This window comes from Musa acuminata, chromosome BXJ1-1 (assembly GCF_036884655.1).
Source record: "Musa acuminata AAA Group cultivar baxijiao chromosome BXJ1-1, Cavendish_Baxijiao_AAA, whole genome shotgun sequence".
In the NCBI taxonomy this organism is placed as follows: Eukaryota; Viridiplantae; Streptophyta; class Magnoliopsida; order Zingiberales; family Musaceae; genus Musa; species Musa acuminata.
In genome coordinates, this window is record NC_088327.1 from 16,515,987 (window position 1) to 16,540,677 (window position 24,691).

A 24,691-nucleotide genomic window follows, 5' to 3' on the forward strand; every position below is an offset into this window, starting at 1 on the left:
AATTTAATTCATAATTCTCTATTGTAGTCGGTTATGTTATCCACCATACTTCAATAAATCTTGATCTTAAGAATATTCTCAACTGCGGAGATATCTTGCAACTCATCCATCTCCATAAAACAAACTCTTAAGAGTATAAGAAACCTTTATAATGATATTTTAGACATAGTTTCTACTGCACAAGTCATACAATGAATTTTTATTATAAGGATATCAAACATCACTACACCTACCTCTCATTATTGGGACAAAAATTATATTTCAACTGTTATACCAAATGATATATATATATTTTTTTTTATTTGTAGAAACACATCAAAGTACTGAAGACTATTAATCCAATTTAAGTTGACGAGCATGTAAAGTTACCGACGAGTAGGTTAGCCCGAGCACGGGTAGATCGGATCACGTTGCAACAGATCGCGGCTTCCGGGCGTAGTTGACGGGCTCTGTAGTAGTAGAACACGAAACAAACGGGCTACCGAGGCCCACTGTTGACCCCCTACCCGAATTGCAAGCAGCGGCTCCCAAATGAATTGGTAGGTCTTCCGCTCTCCGGCGTCGGATCCCTTTCTTTGGTTCCTTTTAGGCGCATTCTCCACGCACGAGGTAAGTCTTTCATCCATCGATCTCAATTCTTCTCTTGAATCTTCTGATTGTCATCTTTAGTTCTAATGAGTTCGTGTTGCATATCTTGCTTTAAATTTTGGGTAACCGGCCTTTTCATCTCTATTACCTGATGGAACTTGCGGTATTGCATAGACAAGTGTGATGACATATACGAGGTCTCGAATTATGGAGTTTGTGAGGTAATTATAGGGGGTGATGTCGAGAATTGGAGAGGATTGTTGGGGTGGTCGATGATCTGCGAGTCGGGCCGATGTGGGTACAATGTGATCACTCTCAGAAATGAAAATGGTGGACTGTGTGAATGTGGAATTGTTAAACCCTGAGCGTCTCATATAACTTTGAGCTTGTTGGCTGGTCAAAGTGGATAGGAGATCTGCATCCTAAGATTCCTCGAAACTGTCTTAAATTTATGGCCCTATATGCCAGGTTGATGCTACTATCATAGCACCTATGTGGGAGCTTTTGGGTGATCAACCAAACAGATGGACCAAATGGAAAGCAAGATTGAATGTACGTCTTGTTGCAACATGAATATGTTGTGCTTTTTTCCTGGGAGAATCATTTACTACAATGAATGAACAAAAATGCTAGCTGTAAGACTAGGTGCTGCTTAGAATTTATTGTATCTGCTTGTATTGCTTCAGGTATATCTTCTCCTTTACAAACAGATTTTTTCTTCCCCGTGCAGTTACTTCATTCCATCGTTCATAACTTTGGGAACGCTTCTTTCGTTATGCTATACCTTTCATTATGACAATCTCATGGATCTGGTTGATTATGTACTCAGATTGTCGTAATGCATGCACCTCATAACTATAAAAGCTGAACTAAGGATGCATTTATTGTTTTCTTATTTGACTCTGATAACCCCCATTAAGAGACCTGTCAATGCTTGGGTTAGACAAGGTGAGTTGTTTTGTATTAGTGGTGTGAGAGAGTAAGAAGGAGATCTAGGAAGATTTATTGGAAACAATAAAAATATATTTGAATATTCTGGTTTAACTAGACATACTTTAAACTACAAAACTCAAATATTGGAAAGGAGTCATGTCTCCAACCTCAGATACTAGTTGTTTTTATTTGCAATTATGTGACTGACTTGTTCCGCTTAGAACATATTACCAACTGCAACTGCTCCAAGCAGTTTCTTCTCATCAGCTATTCCAGCTATTTGTTCATGATTGTTAATATAAATTGCTTAGGTGTTAGCATGGTTTTAAGACATCAAGATGTCAATTTTGGATAGAATCCAGTTAGTTGGAACATGACTGTTATAATCAAATCATCCCGTTTAAGCATAATTATTTTATTTCCTTTCTTGTTAATAAAATTTAAAAATAAATATTTAACATTCCAAGTTGGATGATGTTATTTTTGTCAGTAAATTAAAAATAATAATTAAATAAATATAAAAATAAAAAATATTACCTTATGTGGAGTGCTCCTCTTTTCCTATTTAAGGGGAGGGAGTCTTCTACTTCATTCCTTACCAAACTAAGTCTCGCAGCAAAAGAAAGAGGAGTTGTATTCTACTAAGGAGAGGTAGACTGTCCTGCTTTTATTAAAAAATAATTTTTTTTTATTCCTTCAAGGTGTTTAAAATTTTATTTTTGAATTAAAGCATGTAATTATTCATACTATATGCAGTTTCTAAAATTTTCTTCTATTCCTTTAAGTGTTTAAAATTTTATTTTTAGATTAAAACATATTGTAATTATTTATGCTATATGCAGTTTCTAAAATTTTTATCTTGTATGCATGATATTAGTTGTAATATTTGATTACTATTATATTTATATAATAATTTATTAGTTGTAATATTTGATTTCTATTATATTTATATAGTAGTTGATTAAAAATATTATTTCTCCCTTATGTAATTTCGTTTTTAATCTACTGTTATTTATTTTGTTGTAATGACTCAATGTTAATAAGTAGATTTTTTATTATAATTTCATGATGTTATAATTCAAAATTAAGAGGATTGGTTAGTATTTGGACTAAAATCAGTCCATTGGCCAAGCCACAACCCGTAGAGTAAGCCCAACCCAAAGGATAGGCCCCTGCCCATAGATTAGTTCGGCCCAGCCCAACATGGGCATTCATGTGCAATGTATATGACCAATCCATGGGTTATGGACTGGCATACTGTCACATCCTGAATTTTTTTTTTTTCATATCTTTTCATACATTTACAGCCAAGTAGATAAACATCACTTTATTTATCATTTATAAACATTTATTATAATTTATTTATTCATTAAATTACAAGTAAAAAAATAAACATAGTGATGTTAACTTCAAGAATCATCCAAATGGTTTTACCTAACGGTAGAGGAAGGTCCGCTCTCCACTGGAATCCGATTTAGTACTAGAGGGAGGTTGCTCTGAAAATGAAAAACAAAGAAAATTCAGCAACACTGAGTACGAATCCAAAAAGTTAATTCAAATGAATACATGATCAAACTTCAATCATCCCATTGGCGTATATCAAATACCCGAAGGAGCACTCCCCCTACAGCGGATGAAGAGGTTTTATTCTACGGGATAAGTTTGTGTTCTACCAACAACGGATAAAGGCAAACTCATATCGCACTCCCAACAACGGATGGAGTAGAATTCCTCACCTGCCAAAGTGGGGACACGTTCCTCCGAACAGCGGATGGAGGAACCATCCAGCCGCTACGTCTGACGGCCCGCTAATCCCCGAAGGGAATCACCCTACCTGCTCTCGACAGTGAAATAACATAATCTCACACTGGTCATGTCCATATCGGGATGAAATAACACATTTAAAACATCTCTTTCAAATATCATCAATATCAAATAATACAAATTAGCCCTCAATTGACTGGAACCCTAGTTCAATCGATCCAATTGAACTCAATTTACTAGAACCTAACTGAACCGATCTCTAATCCTCATTTAACAGGTTTGGAACCACCCTAGACTAGTATAATTTGGACTAGATTAAGTTCAATTTAGGTTAAACTAACTTGAATAAGTCAATCGATTCGGAATCACCCTGAATCGATCTAGACTCATCAATCTTAGTTTAGTTCAATCAATATTTGGGCTCAAATCCAATAACAATATTGAGTGAGCCCATCTATTGGCCATGTGCATTACACATGACTAGGCATGCATCACACAAGGCTGGCCCAGCCCTAGCCCATGGACTGGTCATGTGCATCGCATGTGACCGCCTATAATGGTTGGGCTAGGTTAGCCTACGGGCCAAGGCCTGACCCATGGGTTGGGCTTGGTTTACGGGCTGGGCCTGGCTAGTGGGTTGTAGCCTAACCTATGGGTTGGGCCTGGTCTGTGAGCAATTTCAATCCAATTCATATCTAATTTCATACAACAACATATATTCACTAACAATTATATAAATAAAAAAACATAATAACACATTAAAAGATAGATTATAAGATAAGCTTTAATACAAGGAAATAACCTTCTAAATTCAAATAAAAATCATACTTTCAACACATGTATAATTTCAAAATATTCTAGTCAAATAATTTTTAAATCATTCAGAATAGTACATTTTAATTTTCAGATCAAAGAATATCAAAAATTTTAGATAACATATTTTAATTTAACAAAAATCTTGATCCAAATAAGGTTAAAGGTAAGTTGTAATGCCAAGAAATATCATATATTTACTACATGAAACATGTAAATTTTTAACGTGTTTAAATCTAAAAAAAAACCATAAGCAAAGGTCAAAGAACATTATAAAAACTTCAGTTGATAGACTTTAATGCAATAATAAAAATTTAGACATTTAAAGAATTGATAAATATTTTTTAAACTACACAACATTCAATATTTAAAAAATCAAAATAAAAATTAAAACTTTTATTTTCAAAAAAGGTAGGAAAACCTACCTCTCATCAACAGGGTGTAACTTCTCGTTCCTCTCGCTTCTAGGCTTCGCTAGGTGAGGAACGAAGGAGAAAAATCCCTCCCCTTAAATAGGAGGAGGTGAGCCTCCATTAACAGAAATTAATTTTTATTTTCGTATTTATTTAATATAAATTATTTTTATTTAATATACTAACAAATATGATATCACCCTATTTGGAATACTTAATAATTATTTCCTAATTCGTATTAACAAACAAGGAAATAGATTAAGATTTCCTAAATTACAATGGCAAGTAAGGAAAAAAATTAATTCCTAACTTAATTATTTGATTTGATTATATTTCTCCCCTCCTATAGGAAATTTGGTCCCCAAATTTAGCTTACCTTAATAGAATAGATGAGAATACTACTCTCATATATCTTCTTCTCTTTCCCACGTTGCCTCTTGGTCTAAATGGTGTTGCCAACAAATCTTTACCAAAGGTATAATTTTATTCTTTAGAACATGTTCTTTCCTTTCCAAGCTTTAGGTTCGTTGTTCTCCAAAAGTAATATTATCTCTTAGTTGTAGAGGTTGGTACGATATGACATGTGATGGATCCTTGATATATCTTCGAAGCATAGACGCATGGAATACATCATGGATACTAGCTAAAGCCGGGAGCAATACCAATCTGTACGCCACAGGCCCGACCTTTTGTAAGATCTCAAATGGGCCAATGAATCTTGGGGCTAACTTCCCTCTTTAACCAAACCTCATAACTCCCTTGGTTGGCGACACTTTTAAGAAGACGTGCTCACCAACTTCGAACTCTAGATCTCTTCGCCTTCGATCTACATAATTTTTCTGACGACTTTGTGCTATTAATAATCTTTGACATATAATTCGAACATTATCAGCATCTTTTTGAATTAATTGAGGTCCTAAAAGCTTCCATTCTCCTATCTCATCCCAATATACAGGTGATCTATACTTTCTTCCATAATGGGCTTCAAATGGAGCCATCTGTATGCTAGAGTGGTAACTATTATTATAAGAAAACTCAATTAGGTGCAAGTGCATATCCCAACTCCCACCAAAGTCCAAAGCACATACTCTTAAGAGATCTTCAAGAGTTTGTATTGTCCTTTCAGATTGGCCATCAGTTTGGGGTGAAAAGTTGTACTAAACTTTAACTGTATGCTCAAAGATTTTTGTAGACTTCCCCAAAACTTAGAGGTGAACCTTGGATCTCTATCTGAGATAATATTAACTGACACCCCATGATATCGAATAATTTCCTTAATATATAAGTTTGCTAGTTTATCTAATAAATACTTCTTGTTAACAGGGAGGAAGTGAGCAGATTTAGCAAGTCTGTATACTACTATCCAAATTCCGTCATATCTTTTCGTATTGGATAATCTTGTCACAAAATTCATAGTGACTTGCTCCCACTTCCATTCCCGAAATCCTTTGCAATTTTCCCGCAGGTACCCGATGTTTTATCTTCACTTGCTGGCACATCAGATATTTAGAAACAAACTTTGCTATATCTCTCTTCGTACCATGCCACCAGTAGTTTTGACATAAATCTCGATACATCTTAGTAGTCCCGGGATGGATATTAAATTTTGATCTATGTGTCTCCTCTAATAATTGCATCTTTATTGGATGGCTTTCGGGAACACAAAGTCGATTGTGGAATGTAATAGAATCATCTTTGGCTTGAAGGAATTCGGGTCTAGATCCTTGAGCTATCTCCTTAACTATCATCTAAATATATGTATCTTCCTTCTGACCTTCTTTAACCTTTTCTACCAAATATGATTGTGCCATCAGACACGCAAGACCTTTATTTGTCTCTGATAAAAGTTTAAGTTTTAAGTCTGTCAACTCTATCATAATAGAATTCCTTTGAATATTCATATAGGCTACAAGACTATAGGTATTTCTGCTTAAGGCATCATAAACTACATTAGCCTTCCTGATAGTTGATATTAAAATCATAATCTTTTAGAAAATCCAACCATCTTCTTTGTCTCATATTTAAATCTTTCTGTATGAAAATATATTTGAGACTCTTATGATTTATGAAGATTTCAAAAGTCTGTCCATAGAGACAATGCCTCCAAATTTTCAGTGCAAAAATGATAGCTGCTAGCTCTAAGTCATGAGTAGGATAGTTCTTCTCATGAGACTTTAATTACCTAGATGCATAAGCAACTACCTTTTCGTTTTGCATCAAAACACAATCAAACCCTTGTAGTGAGGTGTCGCTATACACTACAAAACCTTCTCCCCCTGAAGGAATCACCAAGATAGGAACACTGGTTAATTTCTTCTTCAATTCTTGAAAACTTTGTTGACAGTTATCATCCCACACAAATTTTATATTCTTTTGTGTCAACTTGGTCAATGGTGTTGCTATTTTTGAAAAGCCTTCTACGAATCTTCTATAGTTTCCAGCCAAACCCAAGAAGCTTCTAATCTATGAAACATTAGAAGGTTGCTTCCATTTTATCACAGCTTCAATCTTGTGAGGGTCAACAGATATACCAGCACTCGAAATTACATGACCGAGAAATATAATTTCATTGAGCCAGAAGTTGTACTTGCTTAATTTGACATATAGATTCTCTTGCCTTAGAACTTCTAGAATTGTCTTAAGATGGTGTTCATACTCTGCTATGCTTTTGGAGTAGATCAAGATATCATCAATGAACATAATTACAAATTTATCAAGATAAGGGTGGAACACCCTATTCACGAGATCCATGAAAGCAGCCGGTGCATTTGTGAGTCCAAAAGGTATTACTATGAATTCATAATGACCATATCTTGTTTTAAAAGCAGTTTTCTGTATGTCTCCTTCCCTTATCTTCAATTGATGATACCTGGATCTCAAATCAATTTTCGAGTATACCTGAGTACCTTGAAGTTGATCAAATAGGTTATCTATTCGGGGAAGGAGATATTTATTCTTTATGGTCACTTGGTTGAGTTGTCTATAATCGATGCATAGTCGCATAGATCCATCTTTCTTCTTCACAAATAAGACAGGAGCACCCCAAGGTGATACATTGAGTCGAATAAAACCTTTGTCCAAAAGCTCTTGGATCTGTTTCTTTAACTCCTCTAACTCAATTGGTGTCATTCTATACGGAGGTTTAAAAATAGGTGCAGTGTCAGGTAGAAGATCAATTGTAAATTCAATCTGCCTATTTGGTAGCAGTGCAATGGGGATGTCCTTTAATACTAGCTTCTTAGATTCTTCTCCAGAAATGAAGGCCAAGTATCCTTGACATCCTTTCAGTAATAGTTGGGTAGCACTCAAGGCTGAAATAATATAAGGGAACTTTTCTTGAATCCCAATAAACTTGAAAGATGGTTGATCTAGGGGTGAGAAAGTAACAGTCTTCCGGAAACAATCGACACTTGCATGGTATGCTGAAAGCCGGTCCATACCCAAGATAGCATCGAAATCTTGAAATTCTAGTAAAATAAGATCTACTAGCAAATCGTGACTTTCAATAGTAATAACGTAGTTTCTATATATATGATCAATTATCAAAGAGTTTCCAACTAGTGTTACTACCATTAATGCATTACTCATTGTCTCACGATTCCTATATAGTTTCATAACAAAATAGGATGATATAAAAGAATGTGTAGAACCAGAATCTATAAGCACAGATGTTGGCATACCATAGAGTGTGATGATACTTTTAATAATAGATCCCGATGCTTTAGCATCTTGATGAGTTAGTGCGTAGACTCTTGCCTGTCTTCCCTCTCTGGGTCCTAACTGTTGCTGTCCAACTGTTTGGGGTGGAGCTCGGCGTTGATGTTGCTTCCGTGGGTAGTCCTTCGACATGTGCCCTAATTGTTGATAATAAAAACATACACGTTATCCCATGGGGCATGAGGTGGAAACATGATCCAACATGATCTGTCTTCCCACAGAAATAACATCTTATGATGACTTGATTACTAGGAGCTCCTACTTGTTGATGTCCAAACTGTTTGCCTTTGCCTTTTTTTTAGGGTCCAGAATGTGATCCCTCATACGCAAATGGTGTAGCATTAAAAGGTCGCTTTTGATCCTTTGCTTGTTGTAGTTCATTATCCAATTTCTCCACCACCAGAGCTCGATTTAACACTTCAGCATATGTTGGTAAAATTAGTACTGTGACGGACTTTCTAATTGATGATCGAAGTCCCCTCTCAAAATGACGAGCTTTTTGACTTTCATTGAAAGCAATATGTGGAGAGAACTAGGCCAACTCAATAAAATAATGATCATATTCCATTACAGTTCTACTTCCTTAGTGGATGCTAAGGAACTCTTGTTGCTTCTCAATGCGAACTGAATCAGGAAAGAACTGCTCATAAAATGCATCTTTAAACTGCTCTCAAGTCACCACATTACCTCTAGCCTCCAACATCCTCCTTTTTTAGGTCCACCAAGTGTCTACCTTCCCTTCCAAAATGAAAGAAGCAAAAGGATCCGGTTTGCCTATATTCAATAGCTTCGAATGTCTTCTCCACTTGACGAATCCAACGTTCAGCAAAGATTGGATTTGGTTTGCCCTCAAAAATTGGTGGTCCCAATCTCTTAAAGTGATCTAAGGTATTATTCATACCCTCAAAGTATCCTCTAATAGCATTGAGGACTCCATGTACGTCATCTTGACAATTGACGGGTGTTGGGGCATGAGGTGCATTTTGCGAAGTCGGAGAAGCTAGCCCATAATCAGTGACAAATATATATGAGGACTGGGTTTGCTCTACGATGCGTGGAACTTCTAAGTTATTGTTTGTTCGAACACCTGACCATAAGCACCCCGAGTGACAGGACCGTTAATCTCTGAAATTGGCTCCATTACTTTTATAATAGGTTAAAGACAATCATCGGTTAAAGTCAATCAAGGGACCTAATACATACAGACCCTAGATCATGCTTTGATACCATAAAAAGATGTTATATCTTGGATATTTTTTTTTCATATCTTTTCATACATTCAGAGTCAAGTAGATAAACATCACTTTATTCATCATTTATAAACATTTATTATAATTCATTTATTCATCAAATCACAAGTAGAAAAATAAACATGGTGATGTTAACTTCAAGAATCATCCAAGTGACTCTACTTAGCAGTAGAGGAAGGTCCGCTCTCTACTGGAATCCGATTTAGTACTAAAGGGAGGTTGCTCTGAAAATCAAAAATAAAAAAAATTCAGCAACGCTGAGTAGGAACCCCAAAAGTCAACTCAAATGAATACATGATCAAAATTCAATCATCTCATTGGCGTATATCAAATACCCGAAGGAGCACTCCCCCAACAGCGGATGAAGAGGCTTTATCCTACAGGATGAGTTTGTGTTCTCTCAATAGCGGATGGAGGCAAACTCATATCGCACTCCCAATAGCGGATGGAGTGGTGTCCCTCACCCGCCAAAGTGGGGACACGTTCCTCCCAACAGTGGATGGAGGAACCGTCCAGCTGCCACGTCTGACGGCCCGCTAATCCCCGAAGGGAATCGCCCTACCTGCTCTCGACAGGGAAATAACATAATCTCACATTGGTCAATGTCCATATCGAGATAAAATAACACATTTAAAACATCTCTTTCAAATATCATCAATATCAAATAATACAAATTAGCCCTCAATTGACTTGAACCCTAGTTCAATCGATCCAATTGAACTCAATTTACTAGAATCTAACTAAATCGATCTTTAATCCTCATTTAACTAGTTTGGAACCACCCTAGACTAGTATAATTTGGACTAGATTAGGTTAAACTGACTTGAATAAGTCAATCGATTCGAAATCACCCTGAGTCGATCTAGACTAATCAAGCCTAGTTTAGTTCAATCAATATTTGGGCTCAAATCCAATAACAATATTGGGCTAGATTGGGCCAGCCCATCTATTGGTCATGTGCATTACATATGACTAGGCGTGCATCACACAAGGCTGGCCCAGCCCTAGCCCATGAACTGATCATGTGCGTCGCATGTGACCGCCCATGATGGTTGGGTTGGGCTAGCCTACGGGCCAAGGCCTGACCCGTGGGTTGGGCTTGGCTTATGGGCTGGGCCTAGCTAGTGGGTTATGGCCTTAACCTATGATTTAGGCTTGGCCTGTGAGCAATTTCAATCCAATTCATATCCAATTTTATACAACAACAAATATTCGCTAACAATTATATAAACAAAAAAATATAATAACACATTAAAAGATATATTATAAGATAAGCTTTAATATAAGGAAATAACCTTTTAAATTCAAATAAAAAACATACTTTCAACACATGTATAATTTCAAAATATTCTAGTCAAATAAATTTTAAATCATTCAGGATAGTACATTTTAATTTTCAGTTAAAGAATATCAAAAATTCTAGATAACATATTTTAATTTAACAAAAATCTCAATCCAAATAAGATTAAAGGCAAGTTGTAATGTCAGGAAATATCATATATTTAATACATGAAACATGTAAATTTTTAACGTGTTTAAATCTAAAAATAAAAAAAACCATAAGCAGAGGTCAAAGAACATTATAAAAACTTCAATTGATAGACTTTAATGCAATAATAAAAATTTTGACATTTAAAGAATTGATAAATATTTTTCAAACTATAAAACATTCAACATTTAAAAAATCAAAATAAAAACTAAAACTTTCATTTTCAAGAAAGGTAGGGAAACCTACCTCAAGTCAACAGGGTGTAACTCCTCGTTCCTCTCGTTGTTAGGCTTCGCTATGTGAGGATCGAAGGAGAGAAATCCCTCCCCTTAAATAGGAGGAGATGAGCCTCCATTAAAGAAAATTTATTTTTATTTTCGTATTTATTTAATATAAATTATTTTTATTTAATATACTAACAAATATGATATCACCCTATTTGGAATACTTAATAGTTATTTCCTAATTCGTATTAACAAATAAGGAAATAGATTAAGATTTCCTAAATTACAATGGCAAGTAAGGAAAAAAATTATTTCCTAACTTAATTATTTGGTTTGATTACACCTAAACTAGTATAGTACATGCACAGTCATATGCAGTCCACATGAGCTGACCCAACTTAGCGCAGTGCTATGTAGTCTAGCCCATTGCCTTTACTTTGTTTAATTTTGGCCAAAGCATTAATTGAATTAAATCAAATTTGATCAGTTTGGATCGATTCAGGATGATCTCGAACTGCTTTGATTTATACTAGTCTGTTTAATCTAAATTGAACTCAATCTAGTCCAAATTATATTAGTCTATGGCAGTTCCAAACAGGTTAAATAAGGATTAGAGATCGGTTCAATTAGTTTCTAAGTAAATTAAGTTCAATTAGACTGCTTGAGTTAGGGCTCAAGCCAATTGATTGTTAATTGATATTATTTGACATTAATAATGTTTGAAAGATAAATTGAGATGTTTTAATATATTATATCATCCCGATATGGACATGATCAGTATGCGATGATTTTGTTTCCTTACATAGGGTAGGTAGAGCGATTCTCTTTGGAGATTAACGGGTCATCAGACGTAGCGACTGAATGGTTCCTCTATTTGATGTCGGGAGGAATGTGTCCTCACTTTGACGAGTGAAGGACACCACTCCATCCGCTATTGTGAATACGATATGGGTTTGTCTCCATCCGCTGTTGGGAGAACACAAATTCATCCCATAGGATAAAATATATTCATCCACTGTTAGGGGAGTGCTCCTTTGAGTATTTGATATATACTAGTGGGATGATTGACTTTTAGATATGTATTTGTTTTTCAGTTGATTTATAGGGGTTCTTACTCAGTGTTACTAAAATTTCTTCGTTTTATTTTTTATTTTCAAAGCAACCTCCCAATATCATTAGATCGGATTTCAATGGAGAGCAGACCTTCCTCTACCATTATGTCACGAACAAAGTTGTAAACGGGGTGTTTAATGTAATGCTCATTTATGTCCGTATCTTTCGGTTTTGTTCATGCCTTGCACAGCATGTAGAAGGCTGACAATAGGCTTAGAAGCCCTATTTTAGTTGGCTTTGGTGGTCGATTTAGGCTTATAAATGAAGGTTGTGTCATGTGGGCACTTGTGGGGATTTCAGTCTATAGTGGACCATCTTGGACTCTTTGATATGTGATCGTTCAGAGTTTGCAAAGTCTATGTTTGTAATTTGCATTGGCTACAAAGTGTTTGCTGAAATGGTTGCTTGTGGATCTCGAGTGAAACGTTTTCTCTAACCCATTTTCTCTTTTGTAGGTCTTAAGGGACTATAGGAGGTTTCGGGGAGGCTGACCTTTGCGGACGAATACGCAAGGGTGCCGCATGACTTAGGTAAAATCAGTTAAGTTCGTGACATTTGGTATCAGAGCGAGACAAGCACATATATAAACACTTAGTATACAAACGTGGGGGACCTAACGGAGTTGTGTTGAGGGCAGCCAGCATGCGCAACCGTTTGGGGGAAACAAGCATTGAGATGTAGGGAAAGGAGTCGCTCAGAGGAACAAGCATCCAAGATTGGCATTCAGAGGAATGACCAACCCTTCACGCGAGAGGTACCACAAGGATAAACAAGCTGGGAAGAATGCCTAGCGTACAAAGGTTGGGATGGCTAAGTTTGAGCTACGGCCCGACGTTGGTAACCAAATTTGACAGTGCTCAAGACAAGCGGGGCACTTAGTAAATGATGAGACCGTGCAAAGTGGGATGGGTTGCTCAACGACCAAAATAATTGTGTATAACTCGCAGAGGTTAGGGGAATTGCTAACTCAAAGAATTCGGTACTCATGCAAGGGCTTGTATGTGGACGATGGAATGTTCATGGCCATCCCAATGCGACTGAAACTCAGTGCCATCTAGCAAGTTTCTCTTTAGCATGAGAATGATACGTACGTAAAAGGCTGAAGTGTGCAGCAAGTTCAACATATTGCTAGGCCTTGACGGGTGTAGTGTGGGCTGTATTGGCAAAGAGTCACAATCTAGCAAGTGCGTTTACGAGGACAGATCAATGCATCGTTTATTCGACGAGGCGAAGTAGTCTAAGGGGATGGTTGTCTCTAAAACTTTTAGAGGGAAGGATGCAAAGAGAGAAGTTGCTCCAATGGGATAGATATCTAAGAGAGATAAGCCTCAGTTCTCCAGAGAGAGAATCATGTACAACGGAACGCATATGTTGAGGAGTAACTTAAGACAACAACTCCACAAAGCTCAACGAACAGAGCGAGTGGCGAGGAGTCGTTGCATGATCTCACATGAGGTAATGCATTGGTGGATGTATTGCGAGATCAAGTGGGGGTGCGACCCCAAGGCAACACCAAATGAAGGCACACTTAGAGCCGATATAGATCGGACTTAACGGAGGGCTAACTCGTGGAATAGTGGGTGCAAGAGCCACCATCAATTCAATGCAAATCGAGGAGCGGAGCAAGTTGGGTGTAACTTGGTGAAGTTCGCAAGCCGCATGAAGGGAGTTGGTATAGAAGATGGAATATAGAGCGGAGGCACGAACCTTTCCTTGGACAGAACGCTTGCAGAGGCAAGAGTGGGATCATGTCATTCCATGAGTCCTTTATTCTGATGGAGCAGACTCATCCTGCACGGTGCCAAAGACGAATGAAGCTTCGAGGCACATACACCTTATCTCGATGAAGCATTTGACGAAAGAACTAAGGTGACTCAACTTACAAAGGCGAAGTTAGGGTTAGAAGACCTTGGCACGAGGCAAGAGGACGCGAAGACAGGTACTCTTGAAGAATATGCCACAGTGTTGTAATTCGAGTTACCATGAAGGAAGCGATGCGCAGTGGAGATTATGCTAGTGAGGGCAGAGGCCCAGGATCCAAACAATCGTGCACCAATTTAAGCGAAGTTAGTGGACTTCGGGAGCTGTTAAGTGATAAACTATCCTAGAGCTGTGCTTCATCCGAGTGTGACCTGAGAGCAAGTGGACGGAGGTCGATTGTCAAAGGAGCGAACACAATTGAAGGTAGCAGAGGCCCTGTAATGTGTTGACAAAGGCCACGTATGAAGAGATCGCAATATGAGTTCATCCCACAATGATCAGAATATAAATGAGATGTCACTAAGAGGCGACATAGTGCAGCGAATCGTGGTGAAACAATTCAATGCAATGCGACACACATGGGACAAATCCCGCGAGGGATTAGGTTATACAGAGGTATGATTGAGAGCTCCACTTCGGGGAACAACACGACGGCAAGAAGGGCTATGGATTCAAAAAGTGAATACCATGGTACCATAGAGGCGAGTCTTCCATGCGTGCATCGAATTTTGCATCGAATGAAAGCCTTGGTCATCACCATATTGTCACGAATAGTCGTCGCGCACCCACAACAACTTCGTTCAACGAACTGTTTGTCGCTCTCATCTACATGTACAGTTACTTGGCAGCCTATTTTGCCTTGGTTTTGAGTCATTTTGCTTGTAAAAATGTAAGTTCGAACAAGCTGCAGCATTACAAAGCGACTGCTCACCGAACCGAGCAAAACAGCCCCAAAACAGCTCCGTTTTCGTGTGTCGCGGGCTGATTTCTGGAATCTGCCTCCGCTCACCAAAACGTCAGCCATCCCAGTCCCTTTGAACCCCTTGGGTGGCACAGGGTTGGATGGGGCTTCGGTATAGTACCGGGCGTTGAACACTCATTCGCAAGTTTGCACGTTGCCTTGACGGGAACTTGTTGTCGCGCCCGGGACTCGGTGAGCAGCTGTTTGTGAGCTTGCAGTTGTTCGTTCAACCTTCTAAAGCCCTTGTTTTCCCCCTCTCCCTCTTTTCTCTTGTGCACGCAAGGTGCTCGCTGAATTGCTTGTAAAGCTTCCCCTCTTTTCGCGAGATGTCGGGACTTGTCCATTGCTCATTCTTTCGAACTAATCAACTTTCTCTTTTACAGGTCCTTCGGGACCTGCGAGAGGTTACAAGTGGGCTGATCTTTGCGGAGCAAATATCGCAAGGGCGAAGCGCGACTTAGGCAACGCAAGCTAAGTTCGCGTCTTGGCCGCAAGGGTGCCTCACGCCTTAGGCAATTCCAGCTAAGGCCGTGACATTGTGGTATCAGAGCGGGCAAGCACTTCGAGCGAGCAGCGAAGGAACTTTGCAACTTTGCCATGGCAAAGCATCGTGGCGAATCCAGCAAGACGGGGCAAGCCGGACCCTTGCCCCAAGCAGCCGCAGGTGGGCTGCATGTGCACACTCGCTCTTATGCTGTTGGAGCCGCTCAAGAGGAGCACAGCAGCGAACATGATGAGCGAGAAGTTGGCTACTCTCCATGAGCGGAGGAGGCGCAATCTGGAGCGCCAACTGGGAAAAAGAGTCACAAGGAGAGACTCACAACGGCAGAAACCCGCCTGGATGTTCTTGAAGCGAGCGTGGAGGAACTCTACCATGGCCAACAAAGGCTTGTTGGGGTAGAGAGCTCGCAAGAGGAAGCGGAGTCCAAGATCGACAAGGTCGAGGCCCTAGTCGACCGACTGTCTGATGACACCAAAGACTCCGTGCAACATTTACAGGATGTTGTGGCGGAACTCACTTCAAAGGTGGCCATGCTCACAAGAGCACTAAATGCGGGAGGAAGCAACACCCGCGTTGCACCACCACAAAACTTGAGGGCACCCGAGCCTCATGGTTATGGAGGGCCCAGAGATGCCAAAGAGCTTGAGAATTTTCTGTTCGACATGGAACAATACTTTCGAGCTACGAGGCCCGATTCTGAAGATACCAAAGTTTTTATAGCAACAATGTATCTGAACGGAGATGCGAAACTTTGGTGGTGAACCCGTTGGGAGGAGATCCAACAAGGTCGGTGTCGGGTTGACACATGGGAAGACTTGAAGCGGGAGTTGAGAACTTAGTTCCTACCTGAGAACACAGAGTTCGTCGCAAGAAGGAAGTTGAGACAACTCCGCCAGAGTTCCACCATTCGAGACTATGTGAAACAATTTTCTGCACTAATGCTGGACATATAGGACATGTCCGAGAAGGACAAGTTGTTCAGCTTCCTCGATGGTTTGAAGCCATGGGCTCAACAGGAACGTCACCGATGTGGTCGGGGCAATTGCTACTGCAGAAAGGCTCACCGACTTTGTTTCCTCCGAAGACCTAGGGAGAAGGAAACAATCTTCAGGCAATCGCCCTCCAAAACATTCTCAAGGGAAGAGCTCGAGGGCGAACAAAAGAAGAAGAGTTCACATAAAGGGCCAAGCCCGAAAGGCAAGGCCTCGAAACTTGGCGGATACTTCTTGTGTGGAGGACCACACATGGTGAGGGAGTGCCCACAAAAACAGGCACTCAATGCGCTAACAACTTCCATCCACCCTCCCAAATCGGACAAGGGCAAGGCTGTCGCCCTTAGTTCGAGTAGTTCTGAAGCCAGCAGCGACGATGAGGAGTCGCAAGGACCCCGGATGGGAGCCATGCGTTTGTTGAACGCCATGCGGGGTCAAGTGGGGGAGAACCCGAAGACAAGGCAACAAAAAGCAGGAAGTGGCGAGCTAATGTATGTTGACATCAAGCTCAATTGTCAAACAACTCGTGCAATGATGGACACGGGCGCTACCCACAACTTTATAGCCGATCGAGAAGCAAAGCGACTTGGGTTGATCTTGGAGAAGAGCCCAAGTCGAATGAAGGCGGTGAACTCGGAGGCCAGGCGAATCTCCGGGTTGGCGAAGGGAGTCCCCATCAAAATCGGGACATGGAGCGGGAACACCAACATGATGGCAGTGCCATTGGATGACTTCCAAGTGATTCTTGGAATGGAGTTTATGCACGCGGCGAAGTTGGTGCCAATGTCGTTCTTGAACTCCCTATGTGTGATGGGAGGCGACGATCCCTGCGTGGTTCCTATCTCTCGGAGAGGAACCAAGGAACCGCAACATATATCGGCGTTGCAACTAAAGAAAGGGGTGCGAAAAGGTGAATTAACCTTCGTGGCTGCGATGAAGCTAGAGCCACTTGACGAGAAGGCCATTCAAGAACCTATTGTGGTGGCGAACGTCCTGAAAGAGTTCAATGACGTTATGCCACCCGAGTTTCCGAAGACTCTTCCACCACGCAGGGGCGTGGATCACAACATCTAGCTGGAGCCAGGAGTGAAGCCTCCAGCGAGACCACCCTACCGCATGCCCCCGCCAGAGTTTGCAGAACTCAGGAAGCAGTTAGGTGAACTGCTAAGTGGTGGTCTCATCCGCAGCTCTAAAGCACCTTTTGGAGCTCCGGTTCTCTTATAGAAGAAACAAGATGGGAGCCTTCGATTTTGCGTCGACTATCGAGCCCTCAACAAAGTGACAGTGAAGAACAAGTATCCCATCCCGCTCATTGCGGACTTGTTCGACCAATTGGGCAAAGCCAAGTATTTCTCAAAACTCGACCTTCGGTCGGGGTATTGGCAGGTGCGCATTGCTGACCAGGTATGGAGCGTTTGAGTTCTTGGTGATGCCTTTCGGCTTAACCAACGCTCCGGCCACGTTCTGCACTCTCATGAACCAGCTATTCAAGGAGTATTTGGATATGTTCGTAGTCGTCTACTTGGACGATATCGTCGTCTACAGTCAAACGCTCGAGGAGCACGTCAAACACCTTCGGACAATTTTCAAGGTTCTCAGGGAGAACACTTTGTTCGTGAAAAGGGAGAAATGCTACTTTGCTCAAACTGAGATCTTATTCTTGGGACATCGAATCGGTGATGGCTCCATTCGGTTGATAAGTCGAAGGTGCAAACGGTTGCGGAATGACGAACTCCAAAGAAGGTGCTAGAGTTGAGATCCTTCCTTGGTTTCGTCAACTATTATCGACGCTTCATAGCGGGATATTCGAAGCGTGCAAACCCACTGACGGAGTTGCTGAAGAAGGAGCAGCCTTGGAAGTGGTCTGACAAATATGAAATAGCATTCCAAGATCTGAAGGCTACTGTTATGGAAGAACCAGTGCTCAAATTGCCAGACTATGGGGAGCCTTTTGAAGTCCATACAGATGCTTCGGACTTCGCTATTGGGGGAGTACTCATGCAGGAGGGTCATCCGGTGGCCTACGAGAGCCGCAAACTCAACAAGACCGAGCGGCGGTATCCAGTGCATGAGAAGGAGATGACAGCGGTGATCCACTGTTTACGAGTTTGGCGATACTATCTCCTCGGATCGCGATTTCTGCTGAGGACGGACAACATTGCTCTGAGCTATTTCCAAACTCAAAAGAAGCTCTCCCCAAAGCAGGCGCGTTGGCAGGACTTCCTTGCTGAATTTGATATGGCAATGGAGTATAAGCCTGGGAAGGCAAATGTTGTGGCCGATGCATTGAGTCGGAAAGTGGAGCGTGTGAATGCCGCACAATTGGAGGGCGGAGGCCAAGCAAGTCAGTTGCACTCCAACTTCCTTTCCAGGATCAGGGATGGACTGTATAGTGACCCCCAAGCAGTTATCCTGATGCAGCTCATCAAAGAAGGCAAGGCACGACGATTTTGGGTCCAGGAGGGACTCGTTTACACAAAAGGGAATAGGGTTTATGTTCCCCGAGTAGACAATTTGAGGCGTGAACTCTTAAAAGAGTGTCACGATTCCCTTTGGGCTGGACACCCAAGCATGCACAAAACGTTGGCTCTCGTGGAGAGGGCCTTCTACTGGCCAAAGATGGGGACTGATGTGGAGGAATATGTTCGAACATGCGTTACTTGCCAACAAGACAAGGTGGAGCAGCGGAAGCCGATGGGACTTTTGGAGCCGTTGCCCGTACCAGAAAGGCCGTGGGAGAGCATTTCCTTGGACTTCATATCAAGCTTGCCACTTGTAGGGAGACTCGGATCGATACTCGTGGTGGTTGATCAGTTTTCAAAGTATGCAACTTTCATTACTGCTCCCCTACACTGTTCAGCAGAGGAGGCGGCCAAGCTGATGATGAAGGATGTGGTGAAGTATTGGGGAGTCCCGCACAATATCATTAGTGATCGAGACGCTCGGTTCCTGGGACGATTCTGGACCGAGCTATTCAAATTGTTGGGGTCAAAGTTATACTTCTCTACAAGCCTCCACCCTCAGACGGATGGCCGGACTGAAAGGATAAACTCGCTCCTGGAGCAATATCTTCGGCACTACGTGAGTGCCAACCAACGAGATTGGGTGAAGCTGTTGGACATTGCCCAATTCTCCTACAACTTGCAGCGGAGCTCTGCATCCAACAAGAGCCCCTTCGAGATCATTACCGGACAACAACTATCGACTCCGCACACCATGGCCATTGGGTATACTGGGAGTAGTCCGTCAGCCTACCATTTCGCAAAGGAGTGGCATCGAAATGCAGATATTGCGCGGGCTTACTTGGAGAAGGCGGCAAAAAGGATGAAGAAGTGGGCAGACTTGGCAAGGCGACCGCAAGAGTTCAAAGTTGGCGATTTGGTGTTGGTAAAGCTCCAACCAGCATCACTCCAATTCTTTAGGAACAAAGTCCTCAAAGGATTGGTGCGCAAGTATGAAGGGCCCTTCCCAATTATCAGCAGGGTAGGCAACGTCTCTTACAAGTTGCAGCTGCCGGCGTGGTTCAAAATTCACAACGTTCTTCACGCCAGCAACCTAAAAGCCTACCACTCGGATCCGCATGATGCTTCCCAAAGTGTTCCAACTCGGCTACCTCCCGTTACAGCCTCCTACGAGAAGCGAGTTGAAACCATTCTGGCGGACCGCAAGATAAAGCTACCCAACGGAGCTGAGCAGACAGAGTACTTGGTGAAGTGGCGAAAGCTTCCCCGAACTGAAGCCAGTTGGGAGCCTGAAGATGCCCTGCGACATGAAGAAGAGATCATCGACAACTACCAACAAGCGTCGACGAGGGCGTCGACAGTTTAGGTGGGGGAGAATGTCACGAACGGTCGTCGCGCACGCGCAACAACTTCGTTCAACGAACCGTTCGTCGCTCTCATCTACATGTACAGTTACTTGGCAGCCTGTTTTGCCTTAGTTTTGAGTCATTTTCTTGTAAACATGTAAGTTCGAACAAGCTGCAGCGTTACAAAGCGACCGCTCACCGAACCGAGCAAAACAGCCCCAAAACAGCTCTGTTTTCGTGTGCCGCGAGCTAATTTCTGGAATCTGCCTCCGCTCACCAAAACGTCAACCATCTCAGCCCCTTTGAACCCCCCGAGTGGCACAGGGCTGGATGGGGCTTCGGTATAGTACCAAGCGTTGAACACTCATTCGCAAGTTCGCACGTTGCCTTGACGGGAACTTGTTGTCGCACCCGGGACTCGATGAGCAGCTGTTTGTGGGCTTGCAGCTGTTCGTTCAACCTTCTAAAGCCCTTGTTTTCCCCCTCTCCCTCTTTTCTCTTGTGCACGCAAGGTGCTCGCTGAATTGCTTGTAAAGCTTCCCCTCTTTTCGCGAGACGTCGGGACTTGTCCGTCGCTCGTTCTTTCGAACTAATCAACTTTCTCTTTTACAGGTCCTTCGGGACCTGCGAGAGGTTACAAATGGGCTGATCTTTGTGGAGCAATATCGCAAGGGCGAAGCGCGACTTAGGCAATGCAAGCTAAGTTCGCGTCTTGGCCGCAAGGGTGCCTCACGCCTTAGGCAATTCCAACTAAGGCCGTGACAATATGGGGGTTGTGTACCACCAAGAGGAAATTCCGAGTGCAAATACCATTGAGTCCCATGGGGGACTTGATTATACAAAGGTATGATCGAAGTGGTTAGAGAGTTAGACTGCTCCAAAGCTCATATTCGCTTAAGGGAGTCTGGCAAGTCAGAGGACAAGGCCGAGTAAGCGAAGCGGCTGGAGAGTTGGACTGCTCCAAAGCTCATATTCGTTTAAGGGAGCCTGGCAAGTCAGAGGACAAGGCCGAGTAAGTGAACGTTGCTACCAAGGAAGCTAAGGAGAATAGAATCGACGCAAGCCCTACAACATGATGGCGGAGGCCATACATTAAAGTTGCAGTCTGTCTTTCCATCGATCAAGGGAAATTGCTCGAAGAAAACAGAGGTGAAGCAGGTGGTTGAAATGGGCGAGGAAGCAATGACGAGTCCAGAGGGACCTAGCTACCCAAAACCAAGTATCGGTTAGAATGGAGGTAGACTCAAATGAGTGTCATAGTGTCGCTGAGGCAGATCTACCGATCGCAAAGAAAGGGATGCAGATGTGAGGCGACGGATAGTAAGGCCATGGGCATGGCAACGCCATGGTACCGCAGACGTGGGACTTTCATGGAGTCATCGATCCCTTGCTCTCATGAAGGGAGAGCGCTTGGTCGTAAAAAGGGCTGAGGAGGTGGAGAATGCAGAGGCAAACTCCAAGTACCGAGATAAGGCTAAAGGGCATAGGCCAGGAAACTTCGTAAGAACAGTGTCAACGAGCTTCTCATCAAGATAGCGAAAGTGGAGGACTTCAGGTCGATGCAAGAGTGCTCAACCAAGGAACGAAGTAGACAATACGCGGTGTTATACCTTTGCTCCTCGGAGGAGTAGGCTGCAGAGATGATGGAGAAGACGGTACAATCCTAGAGGCGACCAAAACTATGTCATGTGGGCACTTGTGGGGATTTCGATCAATAGTAACCCATTTTGGACCTTTTGTTGTGTGATCGTTTAGAGTTTGTGAAGTCTATGTTTGTAATTTGTATTGGCTATAAAATGTTTGCTAAAATAGTTGCTTGTGGATCATGAGTGAAACACTTTCTCTAATTTGTTTTCTCTTTTGTAGGTCCTAAGGGACCATAGGAGGTTTCGGGGAGGCTGGCCTTTGCGGACGGATACGCAAGGGTGCCGCACGACTTAGACAAAACCAGCTAAGTTCATGACAACTAGGTAGAGGTAGTTGGATTTTATTTTTGAGTTGACATCACTATATTTCTCAATAAAGTCTATGGCTACTTTTGATTTATATTTTGATGAATAAATGAGTTATAATAAATATTTATAATTTATGCATATTAATAAATTAATATTTATTTATTTGGCTCTTGTTGTACATATGAAAAGATGTAATCCTATGAAAAAAAGAATCCAGGATGTGACAACTATGATCATATATATTAAGGTGGAGATTCCGGTAAAAACTGAATTCCTTTGCTTCCAAGTAAATTGCTGTTTCTCTTCCTGTCTTACTAATGCTCTTTATGGTTGCATTTGGCTCAGGATTAAGAAGGTTCAACCAGTTGGTTATTGGTTTAACTGCGAAACACTTGAGAGTCTAGAAGGTGTAACTTAACTTGGTCAGATACCAGATTCAGATAATTTTACTTCTTTTTGACTCTGAATTAATGCAATCTAAGACTGGGATATAGGTTTCCGTTGGAAGCAATGGTATATTCTTGGCCATCTGTTTGACTATGATGCTTGATATATTAATCTTTATCCTTATTATCTCAATTATGTGATGGCAGGAATGAAGAAGACAATGCTGAAAGTACTCCATATATCTGACTTTTTATCTGCGGTCAGAGAAAGGGACCTAGAAAGTCACTTGTCCAAGGGGAAGGTTGGTTTAAGCTTTTTTACTTTATAATTTTCTGTAAAGTGGTCTTCACAGCTCAATTTGTTAGGTTGCTCGTTGTCATCTAGTTGTTGAACTTCGTACATGTGCCTCTTGTAGTTCTGCATGTGACCATGAATACCGATGAAGATATAGACTGTTTTATCAATTATTTCAATCACTCGATTGTGAAAGGCCACAAATGACAGTGAAAAAGGTATGACTGCTTCACAGTCATAACTGTTAACAGTGAAAAAGATGAGTTCATCAATGTCTCAACTCAACTTGGACATTTACTTAATAATGACCAGCCTCAATTTTTCGAGGCATCAGATCAGTTTAACATAGCAAAAATTAAACTAAATAACAGTATCACCTTCAACTTTTACAACTAACCAACGAACACTGCCAGTTCATAGTCCATTGGACTTAATAATACCTCGGTTGTGGTAATCGGTGAAGGCTACTTGCCATGCCTTAATATTTGTGTTCTCTAAGTCTAATATTCTTCGGTAGATGTTTTTTTGTCCCTTTGGTTATTAGGCTGTGATTCTTGCTGTTCTTCTCTGTTTTGTGGTCCTCAGCAACCTATTCTCCACCATTCTCCTTCTTCATGTATGGTGAGTTGCTCGATTTGGGAAAAGGCAAATCTAAAGAGACACTATTTCCTGTTTCTTTTCAGTCGGTGAGATGACATTCACAAACATTTATATGTAGAAAGTACCTCGGTGTATAAGTACTTGATAGTTAGTTTTTTTTTTCTAAATTTGATTTAACTGTTCTCTACTGGTTATGGCCATCTGCTCCTGACCCTATGCAGCATTAATCCTAGTCATGACTTTAGAAGGTTTTGCGGTCTGTGATGATTATGCGGTTGCTATCGTTGATCTTCGAGAAGTTGTTATTGTGGTGATGGCTGTGAATACCTTATGAAATTAGGTAAAGAAGAGAACAGTCTAGATCACCTTGTTCTCCAGATAGAAGCCGAGAGAAAGAGCAGACAATAGGCCTCGGTCTGATGGCTATGATAGGTAAATTTGGTCTTTTTTTTTTCCTAAACCAGGTTGTCAATCTGGCTGGCATTGCTGTTCAATTATCTTGTTCTTTGAGTTTTTAATTCTTCCAATCTGTCTACTGCACTTTTGCGTTTTGTGCTTATCATTATTAAAGATTGTAGACTATTTTTAGACTGTAGAAGAAATAGGGAAACTCATGAACGATGTTTTTACTGTGGCTATAAAGAGTTTGTTTTTTGATCTGTACAGGCAGCTTCTTGATATCATAATCGATGGGATGATGCCAGTCTCCGTAATCACAGAATGAAACTGTTGTTGGAATTTGAAATTTATAAAGGACAGCTACTTGCGGCCATCTATCGCTTGTCTGTTGGAACGCCGAGCGATGGAGAGGATGCCCGAGGACGACGCTTTGGCCATTGTGGTCGGGTGCCTGCCATGTGGTGCAGACCTTTCCGGTTCCTCCTGTGCCCCATGCTGCGCGTCGTGGTATGGTATCTTCGTACCTCAACGTACCCTTCATCCCATACCCCGCTGCACCAAGCACTGGTTCTGAGGTGGGAGGAGATAGATAGCCCACAGGAAATTAGAGCCAGTGAGAACCGTGTTGGTTGTAAGTTAGGCAGTATGGTGGTACATGATAACTCAGTACTGTTGCACTGTGCAATCTGAAAGTTTTCTTTTTCCCAGAGCGTTCTTGGACATTGAGG

At 41.4% G+C, this 24,691-nt stretch overlaps 1 long non-coding RNA gene across 13 annotated transcripts; it reads left to right on the plus strand.

The window, feature by feature from the left end:
- The first annotated feature begins 452 nt into the window (after positions 1 to 452).
- On the plus strand, positions 453 to 24,670 carry LOC135676436 (uncharacterized). 13 transcript variants are annotated; one of them, XR_010514281.1, is made up of 7 exons: positions 457 to 609; positions 12,760 to 12,834; positions 22,195 to 22,298; positions 22,629 to 22,796; positions 22,877 to 23,650; positions 23,786 to 23,996; positions 24,231 to 24,670. It is a non-coding gene; the product is annotated as an uncharacterized LOC135676436 (long non-coding RNA). The 13 variants fall into 13 exon arrangements; XR_010514289.1 differs by having other exon boundaries at positions 22,195 to 22,278; XR_010514286.1 differs by lacking the exon at positions 12,760 to 12,834 and having other exon boundaries at positions 463 to 609; positions 22,877 to 22,971; positions 23,550 to 23,650.
- Positions 24,671 to 24,691: the final 21 nt, after the last annotated feature.